Source organism: Tachypleus tridentatus, chromosome 8 (assembly GCF_004210375.1).
Source record: "Tachypleus tridentatus isolate NWPU-2018 chromosome 8, ASM421037v1, whole genome shotgun sequence".
Taxonomy (NCBI): domain Eukaryota; kingdom Metazoa; phylum Arthropoda; class Merostomata; order Xiphosura; family Limulidae; genus Tachypleus; species Tachypleus tridentatus.
In genome coordinates, this window is record NC_134832.1 from 100,903,749 (window position 1) to 100,918,002 (window position 14,254).

At 33.8% G+C, this 14,254-nt stretch overlaps 4 non-coding genes across 4 annotated transcripts; all 4 read right to left on the bottom strand.

The window, feature by feature from the left end:
- Positions 1-2,457: 2,457 nt before the first annotated feature.
- On the bottom strand, positions 2,458-2,529 carry TRNAG-UCC (transfer RNA glycine (anticodon UCC)). Its single transcript has one exon. It is a non-coding gene; the product is annotated as a tRNA-Gly (tRNA).
- Positions 2,530-6,019: 3,490 nt separating this feature from the next.
- On the bottom strand, positions 6,020-6,091 carry TRNAG-UCC (transfer RNA glycine (anticodon UCC)). The gene has a single exon. It is a non-coding gene; the product is annotated as a tRNA-Gly (tRNA).
- Positions 6,092-9,584: 3,493 nt separating this feature from the next.
- Positions 9,585-9,656, bottom strand: TRNAG-UCC (transfer RNA glycine (anticodon UCC)). Its single transcript has one exon. It is a non-coding gene; the product is annotated as a tRNA-Gly (tRNA).
- Positions 9,657-13,147: 3,491 nt separating this feature from the next.
- On the bottom strand, positions 13,148-13,219 carry TRNAG-UCC (transfer RNA glycine (anticodon UCC)). Its single transcript has one exon. It is a non-coding gene; the product is annotated as a tRNA-Gly (tRNA).
- Positions 13,220-14,254: the final 1,035 nt, after the last annotated feature.

Genomic DNA, 14,254 nt, shown 5'->3' on the forward strand with positions numbered 1-14,254 from the left:
AAGATTTGTTAAGCATCACTAAGAATGGCCTATAATAAGAAAAAGAAAAAATTAACACTAACTTCTTGCTGCTGTTGAGTTAGAAATAAACACTACCGTAATTAATCCTATGAATAAATCAACTCATAATGTTCTTTTGAGACATGAGACTAGACCATTCTAAAATCTCGTATAAGTGTAGATATGTTTTTGTGCCAAGTGTATGCTGAAACACATTTCAGCCGTGTTTTGTGTTCGTCCTTTGAAATGAAGTTCACGCGCATGCGAATTGAGGTAGTAATGCAGTATTTTTCCTTTGCTTTGTAAAACAGTGCATTCAATTAATTCCGTGAAAACACTAAATCGTTATTTAACATTATCGTAATATTTTACAAGTTTCGCTCCTTTAGAAACGCAAGGGTAAATAACGATTTCTTTCAATCATAGTATGACGAGATGTAAACATAATTCATTCTCTCATTTCCCACGGAATTAACGAAAAACGTTAGCACAAAGATTAAAAATCTGAATTTCTTTCTGTAACCTCTCTTCAACATCCATTTATCATAATTTAATGAGCTCTCAAAATTTCTCGAATTCATTGTAATGAGCGTTAAATTCAAATGAATGAAACGTTAATTTCGAGTTAGAGTGGGCCACGCGTGGCTCATCGGAATGTCTGAGGAAATATAACAATGAAAATCGGCTCTTCATACCCATGAGTAGAAGAGGACGCGTTTCTCACCATGTAGTTTACATCCAACAACAACAATAATATTGTGAACAGTGTAGTAGTACCTAACTCGTATATTTACGAAAACCCATTCAGTAATTTTGTGGAAAACGCTTTGCGATTTCTTTCGTACTATTTAATCAGGTAAAAGAGAGAAAGTGTAAAGATTGTGTAACCTTGATACACCTGAAATTGCATCTCAGTAAGTAAGACACATTTTACTGAGACGCTTGAGAACGTTGTGGAACTTAAGATGGAAGATCTGCATCGTATCTCATGAAGTGGTTTAAAGAATATTTTCGCTTTAAAACAACAGAGAACCGTTGACGTTTTCTTAGTGAATAATTTCCCTGAAGAAACTGTGCACGTAGTCTAAGTGGTGGATTTCGTGAGAATCTTAAATAAATAACGAATTTACTGTCGCTACATATTTTCATTCACGCAAACGTTTGATATTATGCACAGCAGAAGGACCAGAAAAAATGCACAAAAAAACAAAAGTAAAGTAGTTCTTTTATGTTTCGCTCACGTGTTGGCAAACTTTTCATTTCTATCTCTGTCTCGCATATATATTTCTTACTTATTACATTGGTCAAAGGAACATTTTAATTGAGAATTATCCTTTTCGTTGGGTAAACTAAAAAAGTAAGATTTCTTAGTTTTATTTCCTCCACTCACATATACGTATTCTGTAAGGAATTGTATCTGTGTTCGATAGTGAGTTATCATTATAAAACGACAGTTGCTGGTGTGTTTTACCTGTTGCACAACACATGAAATAGTTTATGAAACCACACTCTTCCCCAGCGAGTAATAGAAATGATGGATTTGGATCTGTCTTTATAAAGGGAAAATCTCTGAACGATTTTTGAATTTATACTGTCTACAAAAACGTGTAGATTCAAGGGTATTTTTGTTTTACTTAGACCATTTGCGATGTGTCGAATTTGTAGAAATAAATAAGGAATGTTAGTAAAAACGAGGTAACGCTAACAAACTGGGGAAAGAGATTAAATATAATATTATAATTTAATTTGACAAACGATATATCACATATTTGGTTTAATTAAAATGTCACTTAATTATCGTATTTAACAACTTGACATTCGTCGTTCGTGACGAATTGATGATCCAAATTCCACTTATTTTTGTCCTATTACAGCTCGCTTATCGAACCGCGGTATTCCGAGAAATATCTCCTCGCCCCAGGAAATGGCAGAGGAACTGTAGTTTACCGATGGTAATGTAATTGTTTTTGAATTCTCGCATAATTTCTCAGAACCATACGTTTATTCTTTACATTTATTTCAATCACGAACATTCGAAGCTGTCACCAACTTCTACGAGATTGATTAGTGAGTAAAATGAGATGCGATTTTCGATGATTAAGACAGCTCACATTTATAATTATACGTGTGAGCAACATTTCCGATAGTAATTACTACACCTTTCAACACACTTGGAAATGGAAATGCACCTACCCATATTATTAGATAAGTTTCGTCAAGAAAGTAATCTGTGTTAATTGAAGAATGTGTTTATTGTAGTTTTTCCAATCAATAATTTCGACCTTCTTGTTCGATGCCAGGTAAACAATATTATTAAATTAAAACCATTTGGAAGTTAAAAGTTTGATAACCCGCGCAAAGAAGTGAATGATCGAGTAACGTGATGGAGTGAAGTCAGGGTATACGAAGATTATATCGAGATAAAATAAGTACCTTCACACAACCAAAAGTAAACGATGCGACGGCCGGGAATCGAACCCAGGTCAACTGCTTGGAAGGCAGCTATGCTAACCACTATACCACCGTCGCTTTCCGCGATAATTTTAAAACATTAAAATTTTAAAAAATAACAACTTCTTTTCCTGTAAGTAAAGGTAACTGCCTTCTTTCGACACTGAGCTCGCTTCACGTGGAACGGGTCTTTGTCTCGTATACTTTAAGAAACCAAGGCACGTTTTGTGTCTGTAGTTTAATCTGAACGATAACGTTATTACACAAAAATTAACATTACCAAACTAGATTTACCTGATTGTTGTCATTTCTTATATCATAAGGTTTATTCTGACATTCTCATTTCTTGCATCATAGCTCACAAATGTACTTATTAACAAGCACTATTCCAATAGAGTTGTATGTCATTACAGAGAAAAACGGGAACGATATTTATTTGTTTTCAATTTCGGCAAAGCTACACGAGTGCTATTAGCGCTAGTAGTCTCTAATTTCACAGTGGAAAGAAGGCGGATACTCGCTACTACCAACCGCGAACTTTGAGCTATTCTCTCACCAAAGAATAGTGAGATTGAACATCACGTATAACGCTTTCACGACCCAGAGGGAGAGTTTGTTTGGTGTGAAGGGAATTCGAACCTGCGACCCTCAGATTACGAGACGAGCGACCTAATAACCTAGACATGCCGGGTCTGAAATTGAATAATCAAATTTGAAGTATTGAACACATAATTGTTAATCGATTGAAAATATAATGCTATTTCTCCTATGTTTTTTAAATAATAAAGTAGATATAAATTACCTTTCATAAAATTAATATACAAATTTTACATTTTGACGGTCATTGGAACGATAATTGGCTTCGAACTTAAAAAGAAATATCAGGTAAATTTTGAGGAAAATATACAAAGAAGTCAGGTCCCTTTACTGCTAAAAATACAAATAAATTATTTAAAATGACAAAGACCCGAAAATAGTTTTTTTTTCTGAAATTAGTATACTATTTAGAAGAAAATTTCTTTAGACACAGAATATCTATAAACAATACGAAAAACTTCTAATCTCAGCAATCAAAATATGTCAGTCAACTTGCCTTAGGCCTAAGATTTGTTAAGCATCACTAAGAATGGCCTATAAAAAGAAAAAGAAAAATTAACACTAACTTCTTGCTGCTGTTGAGTTAGAAATAAACACTACCGTAATTAATCCTATGAATAAATCAACTCATAATGTTCTTTTGAGACATGAGGCTAGACCATTCTAAAATCTCGTATAAGTGTACATATGTTTTTGTGCAAGTGTATGCTAAAACACATTTTCAGCCGTGTTATGTGTTCGTCCTTTGAAATGAAGTTCACGCGCATGCGAATTGATGTAGTAATGCAGTATTTTTCCTTTGCTTTGAAAAAAAGTGCATTCAATTAATCTTCTCCAATTAATTCCATGAAAACACTAAATCGTTATTTAACATTATCGTAATATTTTACAAGTTTCGCTCTTTTCGAAACGCAAGGGTAAAAAACGATTTCTTTCAATCATAGTATGACGAGATGTAAACATTATTCATTCTCTCATTTCCCACGAAATTAACGAAAAACGTTAGCACAAAGTTTAAAAATCTGAATTTCTTTCTGTAACCTCTCTTCAACATCCATTTATCATAATTTAATGAGCTCTCAAAATTTCTCGAATTCATTGTAATGAGCGTTAAATTCAAATGAATGAAACGTTAATTTCGAGTTAGAGTGGGCCACGCGTGGCTCATCGGAATGTCTGAGGAAATATAACAATGAAAATCGGCTCTTCATACCCATGAGTAGAAGAGGACGCGTTTCTCACCATGTAGTTTACATCCAACAACAACAATAATATTGTGAACAGTGTAGTAGTACCTAACTCGTATATTTACGAAAACCCATTCAGTAATTTTGTGGAAAACGCTTTGCGATTTCTTTCGTACTATTTAATCAGGTAAAAGAGAGAAAGTGTAAAGATTGTGTAACCTTGATACACCTGAAATTGCATCTCAGTAAGTAAGACACATTTTACTGAGACGCTTGAGAACGTTGTGGAACTTAAGATGGAAGATCTGCATCGTATCTCATGAAGTGGTTTAAAGAATATTTTCGCTTTAAAACAACAGAGAACCGTTGACGTTTTCTTAGTGAATAATTTCCCTGAAGAAACTGTGCACGTAGTCTAAGTGGTGGATTTCGTGAGAATCTTAAATAAATAACGAATTTACTGTCGCTACATATTTTCATTCACGCAAACGTTTGATATTATGCACAGCAGAAGGACCAGAAAAAATGCACAAAAAAACAAAAGTAAAGTAGTTCTTTTATGTTTCGCTCACGTGTTGGCAAACTTTTCATTTCTATCTCTGTCTCGCATATATATTTCTTACTTATTACATTGGTCAAAGGAACATTTTAATTGAGAATTATCCTTTTCGTTGGGTGAACTAAAAAAGTAAGATTTCTTAGTTTTATTTCCTCCACTCACATATACGTATTCTGTAAGGAATTGTATCTGTGTTCGATAGTGAGTTATCATTATAAAACGACAGTTGCTGGTGTGTTTTACCTGTTGCACAACACATGAAATAGTTTATGAAACCACACTCTTCCCCAGCGAGTAATAGAAATGATGGATTTGGATCTGTCTTTATAAAGGGAAAATCTCTGAACGATTTTGAATTTATACTGTCTACAAAAACGTGTAGATTCAAGGGTATTTTTGTTTTACTTAGACCATTTGCGATGTGTCGAATTTGTAGAAATAAATAAGGAATGTTAGTAAAAACGAGGTAACGCTAACAAACTGGGGAAAGAGATTAAATATAATATTATAATTTAATTTGACAAACGATATATCACATATTTGGTTTAATTAAAATGTCACTTAATTATCGTATTTAACAACTTGACATTCGTCGTTCGTGACGAATTGATGATCCAAATTCCACTTATTTTTGTCCTATTACAGCTCGCTTATCGAACCGCGGTATTCCGAGAAATATCTCCTCGCCCCAGGAAATGGCAGAGGAACTGTAGTTTACCGATGGTAATGTAATTGTTTTGAATTCTCGCATAATTTCTCAGAACCATACGTTTATTCTTTACATTTATTTCAATCACGAACATTCGAAGCTGTCACCAACTTCTACGAGATTGATTAGTGAGTAAAATGAGATGCGATTTTCGATGATTAAGACAGCTCACATTTATAATTATACGTGTGAGCAACATTTCCGATAGTAATTACTACACCTTTCAACACACTTGGAAATGGAAATGCACCTACCCATATTATTAGATAAGTTTCGTCAAGAAAGTAATCTGTGTTAATTGAAGAATGTGTTTATTGTAGTTTTTCCAATCAATAATTTCGACCTTCTTGTTCGATGCCAGGTAAACAATATTAAATTAAAAACCATTTGGAAGTTAAAAGTTTGATAACCCGCGCAAAGAAGTGAATGATCGAGTAACGTGATGGAGTGAAGTCAGGGTATACGAAGATTATATCGAGATAAAATAAGTACCTTCACACAACCAAAAGTAAACGATGCGACGGCCGGGAATCGAACCCAGGTCAACTGCTTGGAAGGCAGCTATGCTAACCACTATACCACCGTCGCTTTACGCGATAATTTTAAAACATTAAAGTTTTAAAAATAACAACTTCTTTACCTGTAAATAAAGGTAACTGCCTTCTTTCGACACTGAGCTCGCTTCACGTGGAACGGGTCTTTGTCTCGTATACTTTAAGAAACCAAGGCACGTTTTGTGTCTGTAGTTTAATCTGAACGATAACGTTATTACACAAAAATTAACATTACCAAACTAGATTTACCTGATTGTTGTCATTTCTTATATCATAAGGTTTATTCTGACATTCTCATTTCTTGCATCATAGCTCACAAATGTACTTATTAACAAGCACTATTCCAATAGAGTTGTATGTCATTACAGAGAAAAACGGGAACGATATTTATTTGTTTTCAATTTCGGCAAAGCTACACGAGTGCTATTAGCGCTAGTAGTCTCTAATTTCACAGTGGAAAGAAGGCGGATACTCGCTACTACCAACCGCGAACTTTGAGCTATTCTCTCACCAAAGAATAGTGAGATTGAACATCACGTATAACGCTTTCACGACTCAGAGGGAGAGTTTGTTTGGTGTGAAGGGAATTCGAACCTGCGACCCTCAGATTACGAGACGAGCGACCTAATAACCTAGACATGCCGGGTCTGAAATTGAATAATCCAATTTGAAGTATTGAACACATAATTGTTAATCGATTGAAAATATAATGCTATTTCTCCTATGTTTTTAAATAATAAAGTAGATATAAATTACCTTTCATAAAATTAATATACAAATTTTACATTTTGACGGTCATTGGAACGATAATTGGCTTCGAACTTAAAAAGAAATATCAGGTAAATTTTGAGGAAAATATACAAAGAAGTCAGGTCCCTTTACTGCTAAAAATACAAATAAATTATTTAAAATGACAAAGACCCGCAAAATAGTTTTTTTTTTCTGAAATTAGTATACTATTTAGAAGAAAATTTCTTTAGACACAGAATATCTATAAACAATACGAAAAACTTCTAATCTCAGCAATCAAAATATGTCAGTCAACTTGCCTTAGGCCTAAGATTTGTTAAGCATCACTAAGAATGGCCTATAAAAAGAAAAAGAAAAATTAACACTAACTTCTTGCTGCTGTTGAGTTAGAAATAAACACTACCGTAATTAATCCTATGAATAAATCAACTCATAATGTTCTTTTGAGACATGAGGCTAGACCATTCTAAAATCTCGTATAAGTGTACATATGTTTTTGTGCAAGTGTATGCTAAAACACATTTTCAGCCGTGTTATGTGTTCGTCCTTTGAAATGAAGTTCACGCGCATGCGAATTGATGTAGTAATGCAGTATTTTTCCTTTGCTTTGAAAAAAAGTGCATTCAATTAATCTTCTCAATTAATTCCATGAAAACACTAAATCGTTATTTAACATTATCGTAATATTTTACAAGTTTCGCTCTTTTCGAAACGCAAGGGTAAAAACGATTTCTTTCAATCATAGTATGACGAGATGTAAACATTATTCATTCTCTCATTTCCCACGAAATTAACGAAAAACGTTAGCACAAAGTTTAAAAATCTGAATTTCTTTCTGTAACCTCTCTTCAACATCCATTTATCATAATTTAATGAGCTCTCAAAATTTCTCGAATTCATTGTAATGAGCGTTAAATTCAAATGAATGAAACGTTAATTTCGAGTTAGAGTGGGCCACGCGTGGCTCATCGGAATGTCTGAGGAAATATAACAATGAAAATCGGCTCTTCATACCCATGAGTAGAAGAGGACGCGTTTCTCACCATGTAGTTTACATCCAACAACAACAATAATATTGTGAACAGTGTAGTAGTACCTAACTCGTATATTTACGAAAACCCATTCAGTAATTTTGTGGAAAACGCTTTGCGATTTCTTTCGTACTATTTAATCAGGTAAAAGAGAGAAAGTGTAAAGATTGTGTAACCTTGATACACCTGAAATTGCATCTCAGTAAGTAAGACACATTTTACTGAGACGCTTGAGAACGTTGTGGAACTTAAGATGGAAGATCTGCATCGTATCTCATGAAGTGGTTTAAAGAATATTTTCGCTTTAAAACAACAGAGAACCGTTGACGTTTTCTTAGTGAATAATTTCCCTGAAGAAACTGTGCACGTAGTCGAAGTGGTGGATTTCGTGAGAATCTTAAATAAATAACGAATTTACTGTCGCTACATATTTTCATTCACGCAAACGTTTGATATTATGCACAGCAGAAGGACCAGAAAAAATGAACAAAAAAAACAAAAGTAAAGTAGTTCTTTTATGTTTCGCTCACGTGTTGGCAAACTTTTCATTTCTATCTCTGTCTCGCATATATATTTCTTACTTATTACATTGGTCAAAGGAACATTTTAATTGAGAATTATCCTTTTCGTTGGGTGAACTAAAAAAGTAAGATTTCTTAGTTTTATTTCCTCCACTCACATATACGTATTCTGTAAGGAATTGTATCTGTGTTCGATAGTGAGTTATCATTATAAAACGACAGTTGCTGGTGTGTTTTACCTGTTGCACAACACATGAAATAGTTTATGAAACCACACTCTTCCCCAGCGAGTAATAGAAATGATGGATTTGGATCTGTCTTTATAAAGGGAAAATCTCTGAACGATTTTTGAATTTATACTGTCTACAAAAACGTGTAGATTCAAGGGTATTTTTGTTTTACTTAGACCATTTGCGATGTGTCGAATTTGTAGAAATAAATAAGGAATGTTAGTAAAAACGAGGTAACGCTAACAAACTGGGGAAAGAGATTAAATATAATATTATAATTTAATTTGACAAACGATATATCACATATTTGGTTTAATTATAATGTCACTTAATTATCGTATTTAATAACTTGACATTCGTCGTTCGTGACGAATTGATGATCCAAATTCCACTTATTTTTGTCCTATTACAGCTCGCTTATCGAACCGCGGTATTCCGAGAAATATCTCCTCGCCCCAGGAAATGGCAGAGGAACTGTAGTTTACCGATGGTAATGTAATTGTTTTTTGAATTCTCGCATAATTTCTCAGAACCATACGTTTATTCTTTACATTTATTTCAATCACGAACATTCGAAGCTGTCACCAACTTCTACGAGATTGATTAGTGAGTAAAATGAGATGCGATTTTCGATGATTAAGACAGCTCACATTTATAATTATACGTGTGAGCAACATTTCCGATAGTAATTACTACACCTTTCAACACACTTGGAAATGGAAATGCACCTACCCATATTATTAGATAAGTTTCGTCAAGAAAGTAACCTGTGTTAATTGAAGAATGTGTTTATTGTAGTTTTTCCAATCAATAATTTCGACCTTCTTGTTCGATGCCAGGTAAACAATATTAAATTAAAAAACCATTTGGAAGTTAAAAGTTTGATAACCCGCGCAAAGAAGTGAATGATCGAGTAACGTGATGGAGTGAAGTCAGGGTATACGAAGATTATATCGAGATAAAATAAGTACCTTCACACAACCAAAAGTAAACGATGCGACGGCCGGGAATCGAACCCAGGTCAACTGCTTGGAAGGCAGCTATGCTAACCACTATACCACCGTCGCTTTACGCGATAATTTTAAAACATTAAAGTTTTAAAAATAACAACTTCTTTACCTGTAAATAAAGGTAACTGCCTTCTTTCGACACTGAGCTCGCTTCACGTGGAACGGGTCTTTGTCTCGTATACTTTAAGAAACCAAGGCACGTTTTGTGTCTGTAGTTTAATCTGAACGATAACGTTATTACACAAAAATTAACATTACCAAACTAGATTTACCTGATTGTTGTCATTTCTTATATCATAAGGTTTATTCTGACATTCTCATTTCTTGCATCATAGCTCACAAATGTACTTATTAACAAGCACTATTCCAATAGAGTTGTATGTCATTACAGAGAAAAACGGGAACGATATTTATTTGTTTTCAATTTCGGCAAAGCTACACGAGTGCTATTAGCGCTAGTAGTCTCTAATTTCACAGTGGAAAGAAGGCGGATACTCGCTACTACCAACCGCGAACTTTGAGCTATTCTCTCACCAAAGAATAGTGAGATTGAACATCACGTATAACGCTTTCACGACCCAGAGGGAGAGTTTGTTTGGTGTGAAGGGAATTCGAACCTGCGACCCTCAGATTACGAGACGAGCGACCTAATAACCTAGACATGCCGGGTCTGAAATTGAATAATCAAATTTGAAGTATTGAACACATAATTGTTAATCGATTGAAAATATAATGCTATTTCTCCTATGTTTTTAAATAATAAAGTAGATATAAATTACCTTTCATAAAATTAATATACAAATTTTACATTTTGACGGTCGTTGGAACGATAATTGGCTTCGAACTTAAAAGAAATATCAGGTAAATTTTGAGGAAAATATACAAAGAAGTCAGGTCCCTTTACTGCTAAAAATACAAATAAATTATTTAAAATGACAAAGACCCGCAAAATAGTTTTTTTTTCTGAAATTAGTATACTATTTAGAAGAAAATTTCTTTAGACACAGAATATCTATAAACAATACGAAAAACTTCTAATCTCAGCAATCAAAATATGTCAGTCAACTTGCCTTAGGCCTAAGATTTGTTAAGCATCACTAAGAATGGCCTATAAAAAAAAAAAAGAAAAATTAACACTAACTTCTTGCTGCTGTTGAGTTAGAAATAAACACTACCGTAATTAATCCTATGAATAAATCAACTCATAATGTTCTTTTGAGACATGAGGCTAGACCATTCTAAAATCTCGTATAAGTGTACATATGTTTTTGTGCAAGTGTATGCTAAAACACATTTTCAGCCGTGTTATGTGTTCGTCCTTTGAAATGAAGTTCACGCGCATGCGAATTGATGTAGTAATGCAGTATTTTTCCTTTGCTTTGAAAAAAAGTGCATTCAATTAATCTTCTCAATTAATTCCATGAAAACACTAAATCGTTATTTAACATTATCGTAATATTTTACAAGTTTCGCTCTTTTCGAAACGCAAGGGTAAAAAACGATTTCTTTCAATCATAGTATGACGAGATGTAAACATTATTCATTCTCTCATTTCCCACGAAATTAACGAAAAACGTTAGCACAAAGTTTAAAATCTGAATTTCTTTCTGTAACCTCTCTTCAACATCCATTTATCATAATTTAATGAGCTCTCAAAATTTCTCGAATTCATTGTAATGAGCGTTAAATTCAAATGAATGAAACGTTAATTTCGAGTTAGAGTGGGCCACGCGTGGCTCATCGGAATGTCTGAGGAAATATAACAATGAAAATCGGCTCTTCATACCCATGAGTAGAAGAGGACGCGTTTCTCACCATGTAGTTTACATCCAACAACAACAATAATATTGTGAACAGTGTAGTAGTACCTAACTCGTATATTTACGAAAACCCATTCAGTAATTTTGTGGAAAACGCTTTGCGATTTCTTTCGTACTATTTAATCAGGTAAAAGAGAGAAAGTGTAAAGATTGTGTAACCTTGATACACCTGAAATTGCATCTCAGTAAGTAAGACACATTTTACTGAGACGCTTGAGAACGTTGTGGAACTTAAGATGGAAGATCTGCATCGTATCTCATGAAGTGGTTTAAAGAATATTTTCGCTTTAAAACAACAGAGAACCGTTGACGTTTTCTTAGTGAATAATTTCCCTGAAGAAACTGTGCACGTAGTCGAAGTGGTGGATTTCGTGAGAATCTTAAATAAATAACGAATTTACTGTCGCTACATATTTTCATTCACGCAAACGTTTGATATTATGCACAGCAGAAGGACCAGAAAAAATGAACAAAAAAAACAAAAGTAAAGTAGTTCTTTTATGTTTCGCTCACGTGTTGGCAAACTTTTCATTTCTATCTCTGTCTCGCATATATATTTCTTACTTATTACATTGGTCAAAGGAACATTTTAATTGAGAATTATCCTTTTCGTTGGGTGAACTAAAAAAGTAAGATTTCTTAGTTTTATTTCCTCCACTCACATATACGTATTCTGTAAGGAATTGTATCTGTGTTCGATAGTGAGTTATCATTATAAAACGACAGTTGCTGGTGTGTTTTACCTGTTGCACAACACATGAAATAGTTTATGAAACCACACTCTTCCCCAGCGAGTAATAGAAATGATGGATTTGGATCTGTCTTTATAAAGGGAAAATCTCTGAACGATTTTTGAATTTATACTGTCTACAAAAACGTGTAGATTCAAGGGTATTTTTGTTTTACTTAGACCATTTGCGATGTGTCGAATTTGTAGAAATAAATAAGGAATGTTAGTAAAAACGAGGTAACGCTAACAAACTGGGGAAAGAGATTAAATATAATATTATAATTTAATTTGACAAACGATATATCACATATTTGGTTTAATTAAAATGTCACTTAATTATCGTATTTAACAACTTGACATTCGTCGTTCGTGACGAATTGATGATCCAAATTCCACTTATTTTTGTCCTATTACAGCTCGCTTATCGAACCGCGGTATTCCGAGAAATATCTCCTCGCCCCAGGAAATGGCAGAGGAACTGTAGTTTACCGATGGTAATGTAATTGTTTTTGAATTCTCGCATAATTTCTCAGAACCATACGTTTATTCTTTACATTTATTTCAATCACGAACATTCGAAGCTGTCACCAACTTCTACGAGATTGATTAGTGAGTAAAATGAGATGCGATTTTCGATGATTAAGACAGCTCACATTTATAATTATACGTGTGAGCAACATTTCCGATAGTAATTACTACACCTTTCAACACACTTGGAAATGGAAATGCACCTACCCATATTATTAGATAAGTTTCGTCAAGAAAGTAATCTGTGTTAATTGAAGAATGTGTTTATTGTAGTTTTTCCAATCAATAATTTCGACCTTCTTGTTCGATGCCAGGTAAACAATATTAAATTAAAAAACCATTTGGAAGTTAAAAGTTTGATAACCCGCGCAAAGAAGTGAATGATCGAGTAACGTGATGGAGTGAAGTCAGGGTATACGAAGATTATATCGAGATAAAATAAGTACCTTCACACAACCAAAAGTAAACGATGCGACGGCCGGGAATCGAACCCAGGTCAACTGCTTGGAAGGCAGCTATGCTAACCACTATACCACCGTCGCTTTACGCGATAATTTTAAAACATTAAAGTTTTAAAAATAACAACTTCTTTACCTGTAAATAAAGGTAACTGCCTTCTTTCGACACTGAGCTCGCTTCACGTGGAACGGGTCTTTGTCTCGTATACTTTAAGAAACCAAGGCACGTTTTGTGTCTGTAGTTTAATCTGAACGATAACGTTATTACACAAAAATTAACATTACCAAACTAGATTTACCTGATTGTTGTCATTTCTTATATCATAAGGTTTATTCTGACATTCTCATTTCTTGCATCATAGCTCACAAATGTACTTATTAACAAGCACTATTCCAATAGAGTTGTATGTCATTACAGAGAAAAACGGGAACGATATTTATTTGTTTTCAATTTCGGCAAAGCTACACGAGTGCTATTAGCGCTAGTAGTCTCTAATTTCACAGTGGAAAGAAGGCGGATACTCGCTACTACCAACCGCGAACTTTGAGCTATTCTCTCACCAAAGAATAGTGAGATTGAACATCACGTATAACGCTTTCACGACTCAGAGGGAGAGTTTGTTTGGTGTGAAGGGAATTCGAACCTGCGACCCTCAGATTACGAGACGAGCGACCTAATAACCTAGACATGCCGGGTCTGAAATTGAATAATCCAATTTGAAGTATTGAACACATAATTGTTAATCGATTGAAAATATAATGCTATTTCTCCTATGTTTTTAAATAATAAAGTAGATATAAATTACCTTTCATAAAATTAATATACAAATTTTACATTTTGACGGTCATTGGAACGATAATTGGCTTCGAACTTAAAAGAAATATCAGGTAAATTTTGAGGAAAATATACAAAGAAGTCAGGTCCCTTTACTGCTAAAAATACAAATAAATTATTTAAAATGACAAAGACCCGCAAAATAGTTTTTTTTTCTGAAATTAGTATACTATTTAGAAGAAAATTTCTTTAGACACAGAATATCTATAAACAATACGAAAAACTTCTAATCTCAGCAATCAAAATATGTCAGTCAACTTGCCTTAGGCCTAAGATTTGTTAAG